Consider the following 10,527-nt stretch of genomic DNA (forward strand, 5'->3'; position numbering starts at 1 on the left):
AGTTACCATTTCAACAATTGTGTTTTAATCTCTAATTAACTCTGATTAACATTTGTCTAGTTAAATTTTTTTTTAAAAAAAGTTAAAATTAAAGTCAAAGTTTACTATAAAAAGTTTATATCTTTGATTTTTACTAATTACAAATATTTAATTTTCTTTGGGTTTCAATTTGATACTTAAACCCGCAACCTGCCCCGCATTAATTTTGATAATAATTACTTCAAACCGTCCCGTTCCGCATAACTCTAAACCCATCCTGCTTAACTCTAACCCCGCCCCGTAGTTGCCCTGCTCCGCCCTATTGCCATCCCTAATTTTCTCAAATGGAAAAATACATTTTAGTAGAGGAAAAAATTAATGGTGAACTATATATGAGTTGGGCCACTAATTTGCTAAGAATAATTCTTTCTATTATTAAAGTGATGTTTTATCATTACTTTGAAGAAAAACTACAAAAATTGAAGGTCCTACGACATTAAAATGTTAATCATCACAGATTTGCTTCTGAATTCCAGAGAAGATCAAATGTACTGCTACAGAAAAGAAAAACAAAACAAAAATTATTAGCTAAAAATTGTTGAATTTTTTTTTTAAATAAAAATAATTATATATAAATAAAAATAAAAAACAGGAACAATGGGCCTTTATTTTGGGCCAACTAGGTCCACATTAATGCTTGTTAACCATTCGACTTGTTGGGAATTCTAGATCTTTCCTGTAGGAAAGTTGCGTTAGAAATAACATTCATTTACCACCTTTTGGCTTTATTTTTATGAATAGTTATTATTTTGGAGTTTCAAATTTTACAAGTGAAATTATAGGACATTTGAAACTTCATGAGTGACTAGTGACATAGTCACATACATCAGAGGGCGGTCAATTGAATATCCAAAAACTACACTAAAGTATTTAGATTAAATTTTATTTTATGTCCTTATATATTAAATTTTGGAGATCCTTAGTGAAATTCCACATTTTTTCACACTATTCATGACAATGATTATATTTTAGTTACAAATGTTAAAAAAGTGATTACTTTGTGAATTTTACACGAGGGCTAGGCGTTGCCTTTTGCATGAACATTTTAGCCATATTAGAGCGCTATGAATTCTAGTGGTCAATTATTTGAAAAAATAGAATAAAGAATACGTCAAAGATGAATGTGATAAATGAGTTGAAAACTCAGCAGGCGTTTAGTTAGAATTAAAAAAAAAAGTCCCTATGAACAAATTCCTTCTTCCAAAAAAATATTATAATCCTCATATGCATTTTTCACGTTGGTATTTTTAATAATATAAGTAATATTATAACAAGAATTATCAGTGAATATATCTTAGCTCTGAAAATGGTACATAAAGAAGAAAATAGTGACATAAAAGAGAATAATTGAATAATTGTGGTTATTACATACATCTTAGCAGAGAATAAAAGCGTCACATTTGTCTAACAAATGCCCGACATATTATGGTACATGAACTTATCTTAAATAGCCCATTTGTGCATTGTGGAGCCCAATATCAAAGCCCTTCACATTCATTTGTTTAGGATGGGAATAAGATCTATGTTTTCAAGTATATACTCAATTAGAAAGAGATTTTAATATTGAGTGTAATCAACAATTGGAAACACATACCTAACCTTACTCCGATTTTGGGAGATAGAAAAATTGTTCTTGATAAACCTTCGCTTAACAAAAATAAGTGTGAAGAAGTCATGACAAATATTATAAAGAGCATGTCAAAGTATTTTGTAAAAAAAGAAATGTAACTACAACAAAATAATATAATTATGAAAATGCAATAAAACAATAGACAACGAAGGAGGAGAAATTCCATGAGTAATATTACGAATACTAATATAAAAAAATCAGTGAGACGATGCTCTACTGCCTACTTACCTCCCATTCTAATTCGTATTCCCCACATTAATCTTGATTCTGTCTTTAGTAAGCTGAAACTATGACAGATTATATATAACAAGCAGGGTCGGAGCTAGCATGAGTTAGGGGGTTCATCCTTTGGCGAAAAATTATACTATTTATATATGGTTAAAAAAAAATATTGTAGGTGTTGAACCCCTTTCAACTAGTTCGTGTATTTACTTCTTCAAATCTCGAACTTCCAATATAAAAATCTTAGCCCCGTCGTTGATAAGAAGTATATAAATTGTGTACAAATTAATTATACACAAGTTATATGGTGATTATAAATTACATAAAGGCTAAATTTATAAAAATAAAATAATTTTTTAAATTACATTTTTTGTAGACTTTGATGTGTTGTTGTTTGGTGTTAAAAATTCCCAATTAAAAGGAGGACTTAGAAACATGGAATGAGCCACAGTTGATTTTGTATGATTATGGACCACTAATTATTACTCTCTCCATTCACTTTTACGTGTCACTATTTCAATAATGAATTTTTATTTTCATTTGTTATTTTTTATATATTAATTTTTTTTTTATGTTTTTCATATTTTATCCTTCACATAATTACTTATTTCTCAAATCATTTTTAAGAAGTAATACTAAATATCAATTAATATGAATATTATAATAAAATCCTCATATCAATTATGATTTTTTAAGAGATATGGAAAGTCTGAAATGAACAAATAAAAATAGCTGGAAGGGAATAAAAAGCAAGCTCAATTAATTTTTTCCTTTAATGTTCAGTGTGGCAAGAAGTAGTGGGGTTTGCAGCTATCAGGCCCAATAGGTCTCACTTGACCATTGATTTTTTGTTTTTTTTGAAACTATTAAAGATTCTTTTTCATTAAAAGCTTTAATGGTTTCAATCATCCAGGACCATTAGAACTATTATTAGCTTCATTTATGCCAGGCTTTTAAGACAGAGAATTTATGTTTTCTTGTTTCCAAATAAAGTTTGACTCTGTCAATTAAGGTCATTGGGGTTGGCAAAGGTTTTGTAAGATTAGTTAATTACACCAGCGTTCATACCATAAATACTAATTTACTTTATAATTTCAAATAGTTACATATTATCTCACTAATTAATAATTATATATCATATTTTAAGTCAAATACATATATTTTTTATATCAGATACATTCTGAAATACAGATATAAAGTGAGATAAGAAATATGCGAGCAAGAGATTAAGTGTACCCCATATATATGCAAATCACACTAATGACTAAATATATGTATGTGTATACGAGATACTAGATACATATGCATAAGGAGAGAGATGAGCGAGAGAGAGGAAGAAAGGTGAGTGAGTGAGAGAGACGAATGAGAAAGTTACTGTATCTCAGATACATGCAAATCACGCTTGGATACAATATATATGAAATAAATTACACTTAATTTGACCAGCATATATCCGAAATATATGTATCTAGCAAAGTAAATGTGATACGAAAGATAATTTCAAAAATTAAAATGAACGCACGTAATTAGGTCCTAAACTAATGAATTTTTTGTTTCTTTCTCTTTAAATTATCCATTTGAATGAAGCCCCAATTAAACCCAACTCACCACCCACCAAACTAAAACCCAAATCAAATTCTGGTCATCTTTCTTCAAGCAAAATGAACAGTGTCCAGTAAAGAAACAGTGATGGGCCAATTGTCTATCTTCTTCAGTACCATTTCATGCGAAAAACAACCGAATTTGTTCCAGGCCCAGGAAAAGCATGGAATGGCCCAAATAGTCTTCCCTTAGCAGTTAGAAGGCCCAATTCAAGCATCTTTATGATTTATGAACATAGCAATCAAATTGCATTGGTCGATAATTCGTTAAAGGCTTTGTTGGAAAGATGAAAGGGCAGTAGATGGTCATCCGATCATCTTAATGACAAAAAAAAGGCGTATATTTATATATATATAGTGTATATTTTATGTATAGAGTGTATCATAATATATATTCAGTATATAGCTCACGTATATATAGTCAGTGTATACTTTCTATGACTTTTGGCAAGCTATATTATATAATCACTGTATATTTTCTATGATTTTGGCTATTTTTTATGTAAATAAAACATGACTGTATTTGTTGTAAACTAATTAGTTTATTGTATATATTTGAAATTGTCCCAAGATGAAATTTGTTTTACTATTTCCTTCGTTCACTTTTATATGTCATGTTTCGCTTGATGAAAGTCAGTTTGACTAATCTTTAACATCAAAGTGAATTATTTTAATTTAATAATTTAAATTTTCAAAAAATTATTTAATATTCAAATTGGATTAATCTTCTCCATTTGGAACTTGTGTTGTCCCAACAGACACTTGGAGAGCCTTGGTAAATCTGTTTTGTTAATATGCCCTTTAATGAACTTGTGCCCAAAGAAGATACTTTTAACAAAATGACAAGATGGCTCAAAATATACAAAAATCATTTTTAGTGAACGTGAAAAATAATAATAATAAAAAGCTAAATAATATAGACTTATAATTATTTGGAGTGTGGAAGAGCCACGTATACGACCAAGAAAAAATAGTGAAGCACTCTCAACCACTACATATCATCCAATTGGCAACTCATTTGTGGTGTTGTTTTAATTGGTTTTGACTTTGAGAGTTGAAAAATATATGTCATCAAAAGGGTCTCTTGAAAATGTGAGGTATAACTCTAAATTGATATGCTCAGCTTATATAAAAAGTATACTTTTTATAGAAAAAAAACTTTTTGGGGATAAATAATTTGTATTTTGCTAATCAATTATAAAAATACTTTTTAATAGTTATTTGTATTTGGTCAAACTTTTTAAAAAATATTTTTTTAGGTTCTAAAAAATAGTTTATGTTATTTTTCAAAAGTACTTATTTTCTCTCAAAAGCTTGACCAAACATCTCACTTACTTTAAAAAAAAAACATTTTTGATCTCTCGTAAACTTGCCAAATAGACTTCATCAATAAATTTTGTTATGTGTCTCACATGCCACATCATACTTATGTGATGCATTAAAAAGAAAAAAAAATGCAACATTCACAAAGCTCAGCCTCATAATACACACTAATTTGTCTAAGTACTTAGATTGTCTTTCGCTTTTAGGCAGTGTAGTGAATTAACAAACACACAAAATATAAATGAACTCTTTCCAACCTTTATTAATATCAGTATCAATAAAGGAAATGCTTCACGAATTTGACTAAGTCATTGAACACTGAATTTCAGCCCCATTTTAAAAAGTCTACACAAGGCAGTTGCAACTGTCCATGTACTTGACACATACCTACTAGAATTCTTATCTAAAAATAACTAAATTACAACAATCATATTCTAACAGCTCTATACAAATTTGAATTCATATACACCAGCCCATGTGCCTTGCATATGTCTTTTATATGCCTTAGCCGAATTTGACACTTGCCCATACTTAGAATATTTCTGACTACTTGCATAATTTTATTTTCTGATCTCGACAGGTAGTCATAGTCGACATCAAGGGGACTGGTGGTGGAATGGAGAAGTGCAAGGGAAGGTGGAAGCAAAGAAAATGGCGTACGCGAAGTTGATAGAAAGCAAGGATGAGGTGGAGAAGTGGACGAATAAGGAACTCTATAAGATAGCAAAGAAGAAGGCGAAGTCGGCTGTTTCGACGGCAAAAACGGCAGCTTTTGATCGCCTTTATGCTGAACTAGAAGAAAAAGGTGGGGATAGGAAATTGTTCAAGCTAGCCAGAGCGCGGAAGAGAAGGGAACGCGATGTGGATCAAGTGAAGTGCATTAAGGACGAGCATGGAAGAGTATTGGTAGAGGAGACTCTCATTAAACAGAGGTGGCAGTCATACTTCCATAAACTCTTGAATGACGCAGGGGACAGAGACTTTGTATTGGGAGATTTGGAACATACAGGGAGGCGTCGTAATTTTGGATATTGCAGGAGTATTAAGGTCGAAGAGGTTAAGGGTGTTGTTCGTAGGATGCGCTGGGGAGAGCAACCGGACCTGACGAGATTCCTGGGGAATTTTGGAAGAGCGCCAGCTCGGTAGGTTTGGAGTGGCTGACTAGGTTATTTAATGTCATCTTTAAAACGGCATCGATGTCCGAAGAATAGAGGTCGAGTGTAATGATCCCTTTATACAAAAACAAAGGGGATATCCAGAGTTGCAACAACTATAGAGGTATTAAGTTACTAAGCCACACTATGAAAGTGTGGGAAAGAGTGATGGAGATGAGGGTGAGGAGAGGCATGTCTATTTCAGAGAATCAGTTCAGATTTATGCCAGGACGCTCAACTACAGAAGTCATTCATCTTATGAGGAAATTGGTGGAGCAATATAGGGAGAGGAAGAGGGATTTGCATATGGTATTCATCGACTTAAAAAAGGCCTACGATAAAGTTCCAAGAGAGATACTATGGAAATGTTTGAAGGCTAAAGATGTACCTATGGCATACATTAGGGTGATCAAGGACATGTATGAGGGAGCCAAAACCAGGGTAAGGACAGTAGGAGGGAACTCAGAGCATTTTCTAGTTGGGATGGGGTTGCATCAAGGATCAGCTCTTAGTCCATTTTTATTTGCCTTAGTGATAGATGAATTGATGCGATAAATTCAAGGTGAGGTGCCATGGTGTATGCTTTTCGTGGATGACATAGTCCTGATTAATGAGACTCGTAGTGGAGTTAATGCTAAGCTGGAGGATTGGAGACATACCTTGGAGTCTAAAGGGTTTAAGCTGAGTAGGACCAAGACAGAGTACTTAGAGTGCAAGTTCAGTGAGACACCTCAGGAGGTTGGCGTGGAAGTTAAGCTTGGTGCCTAAGCCATACAAAAGAGAAGTAATTTCAAGTATCTTGGGTCTATCATGCAAGGCAGTGGGGAGATTGACGATGATGTCACACATCGTATTGGGGCAGGGTGGATGAAATGGAGGCTCGCTTTCGGAGTGCTATGCGACAAGAAGGTGCCACCACAACTTAAGGGCAAGTTCTACAAAATGGTGGTTAGACCGGCTATGTTGTATGGGGCAGAGTGTTGGCCAGTTAAGATCTCTCACATTTAAAAGATGAAAGTTGCTGAGATGAGAATATTGAGATGGATGTGTGGTCACACCAGGAGCGATATGATTAGAAATGAGGCTATTCAGGACAAGGTAGGAGTGGCCTCGGTGGAAGATAAGATGCGGAAAATGCAACTGAGATGGTTTGGACATGTGAAGAGGAGAGACACAGATGACCCAGTGAGGAGGTGTGAGAGGTTGGCTATGGATGGTTACAAAAAAGGTAAGGGTAGGCCGAAGAAGTATTGGGGAGAGGTGATTAGATAGGACATGGCTCAGTTACAGCTTACCGAGGACATGACCTTAGATAGGAGGGTGTGGAGGACCCACATTAGGGTAGAAGGATAATACATAGTCTCGTTATTCTTCCCTATTCGTAGGCGCATTAGCATATTACAATTCCTTGTGCTCTCATTTCTGCTATTTCTGTTACTATTTATTACTTTCTGTACTTTTGATTACTCTATTTTATTTGTAACACTGTCGTTATTTATTTTCCTATATCGCTTTGAATTTCTTAACCTTATCTGACCCTCTTTTTATGCCTTTTTTGAGCCGAGGGTCTCTCGAAAACAGCCGCCCTACCTTGGTAAGAGTAAGGTCTGCGTACACTCTACCCTCTTTAGACCCCACGTTGTGGGATTTCACTGGGTTGTTGTTGTTGTTGTTGTTCTTTCCAACTTCGTGCCAGTACTTAAATCAGCCTTGTCTTGCTATCGTCAAATCTCACAACCTTGCCTTGTTAAGCTTACACACCGCATAGCCTTGCCAAGTCAACATACTGCCTTGACTTGCCTTGTCGATGCCATTGTTTTGCCTTGCCATTTTGCCAAAGTCTGCTCAACCATCACTCCAACATTCTTGGTCATGTTCCCCATTAACACTTAGTCGTCCTAGCTACATTGTTTGACCATACTCATGCCAAGTCTAATGTAGAAGTCCTTGTCAAGCTCGTGCCGACATAGCTTAGTTAGACTAGTGGTCTAACAAACCACCCCTACCTCTTAAACTCGATGTCCTCATCGAGACTTTTTTGAGATACTCATCGATTCGGTCATCAAATTGCCACAAGTCCTTCGCCTTCTCTCAAACAGCATATGCCTTAGCTTTGTCCTTCGAGTGAACTAAGAATTTTTTCTTAGTATTTTTCTTGCTTCTGCCCATGACCCCGTGATCAAGTATCTCTTCTATATATGCATCAAACTCCGTTGGTACCAAAAGAAGAACCCTCATTGATGGGTTCCTGTCCAGATCATCTTCATCTGTAAAATAAGGTATCAAGAAACTCACATGAAAAGTGGGATGGATCTTTAACCTTTTTGGTAACTTCAATTTGTAAGCAACCTCACCCACTTGTTGAACAACTTCAAATGGGCCATCGTGTTTAGTAATCAATCCCCTAGGTCATGTCTTACTCACTATCTATTTCTTGATTTGGGGTGCGAGTTTCAGCAAAACTTGGTCACTCTATTGAACTGTTGTGAGTGTCGATGTTGGTTAGCATATTTTTTCATGCATCCCTGAGCCTTACGCTAGCTGTCTTTTGTTTCGGATATCATTTCATGTCTATCTTTTGCAACCCTACAAGCTGCTGGACATTTTCCTTGGCTCTTTATTTTAACAACATCTAGTGGAGTCATAGGCTGCCTGCTTAAAATGATCTCAAAAAGACTCATCTTCTGTCGCTGATGACTTATGAAAGTTGTGACAAAACTGCATCGTGTCAAGTAATTTCACCCAATCTCTCTGACTCGCCAACATAGTGCCTCAAATGTTCCTCCAACAAGTGGTTTATTCTTTTCGTCTGTCCATCAGTTTGTGGGTAATTTGCAGTAGAGAACTTCAAGTTGGTCCCTATTATATTGAACAATGTTGTCTAAAACCTGCATGTGAACCTAATGTCTCTGTCACTCAAAATATTAGCCGTAACACCAAAGAACTTAACTATATTTCTATAGAATAAATCAACAACAACTTCCGACGAACACAAATTAGGTACAATAATAAAGATAGAATACTTTGAGAATCTGTCTATTACCATTATAATAGATGTTTTACCCTCAACCTTAGGAAAACCAGAAATGAAATTCATGCTTACTGACAACCATAGCCGTTCATGAATAGGAAAAGGTTGCAATAATCCTGCCTCCTTCTTACGCTCAATCTTGTCCACTTGACAGATATGACAAGTCTTCACGTATGCTTCTATGTTGTCTTCCATATTTGGCCAGAAATAATTTTGGGACAATAGAGCTAACATCCTCTCAACTCTTAGATGACCAGCCCAAATAGTGTCATGCACCTTTTTCATTAGATCTTTACACAGCAAACCATTATTCAGAACCATGATTCTCCTCTCTTTAAAATGAAGTAGATCCTCCTTGATTTAGTACTGTCTCAAAGTCCCTTTCTTGCACTTGATTCATCCACTTTACATACAGTGAATCATTCAATGCACACAATCTGATCCTATCGATGAAGTCAATTTCAAGTTTGAAAATAGAATACATGGCAGCAAATACCTCTTTTCGAATTAAGGCATTCACAACCTGGTTATGCTTTTCCAGCTTATGCTCCCATGCAATGTCATATTCAGGTAGAAGTTCTTGCCACCTTGCTTGCTTTGAACTTAAATTTTTCTGCGTCTTGAAGAAAGTGTTAGCCACATTATCAGTCCGTACCACAAAACATATACCCAGCAAGTACACTTTCCAAATCTGCCAACAGTGTACGACAACAACCATCTCCTTCTTCTGAGTGGAATACCGCTGATCCACATCATTCAGTTTCCTATTTTCGAACGCCACATGATGATCCTCTTGCACCAATACGCCTCCAACAACTTTGTCTAGGGTTGTACAAAAAATGAACCGATCGATAAACTGAACCAAAAAAAATGTCATTGATTTATTACTATTGGTTAATTGGGTTAACAGATTTTTAATGATTTCATAAAAGAATTATCGAGTTATCGGTTCGATATTGATTTTTAATGTTGGATTATTGGGTAAATCGATAATCCATTAAAACTATAATAATTTACTACATTATCCATACATAAATATTAAATATTTCAAGACCTTATGAGTTACTACTTTTGCTATTTAGCTTTTAATTCACTTGTATATTTCTTTTCATGTTAGTTACTATTGTTTCTATTTTATGAGCATTATGTAAAGTTATATTATTGTTCTGTCGCGCCAAATTATTGGAGAAATCATATATTTGTTTTATGAGTATTTTCTTATTAGTTAAATGGAAAATCGAACCGTTAAGGACCAATAACTGATAAACCGAAAACCGATAAGAAATATCTTATTGGTTTAGTTATTGGTTTAGCATATTTAAAAATTAAAAATCAATAAACTGAACCGATAATACATAAAATCGAATCGAACCGACCGATACACACCCCTAACTTTGTCTGACGCATCAATGTGAACTTCGAACAGTTACTCAAAATCTGACAGCTTATGTATTGGCTCCGACACGATATCTTCCTTCAAGTTCTAAAAAGCTTTTTCACATCTCACCGATCATGTCTATTTGACCT

The sequence above is a fragment of the Solanum dulcamara genome, chromosome 7 (assembly GCF_947179165.1).
Source record: "Solanum dulcamara chromosome 7, daSolDulc1.2, whole genome shotgun sequence".
NCBI classification, from domain to species: Eukaryota; Viridiplantae; Streptophyta; class Magnoliopsida; order Solanales; family Solanaceae; genus Solanum; species Solanum dulcamara.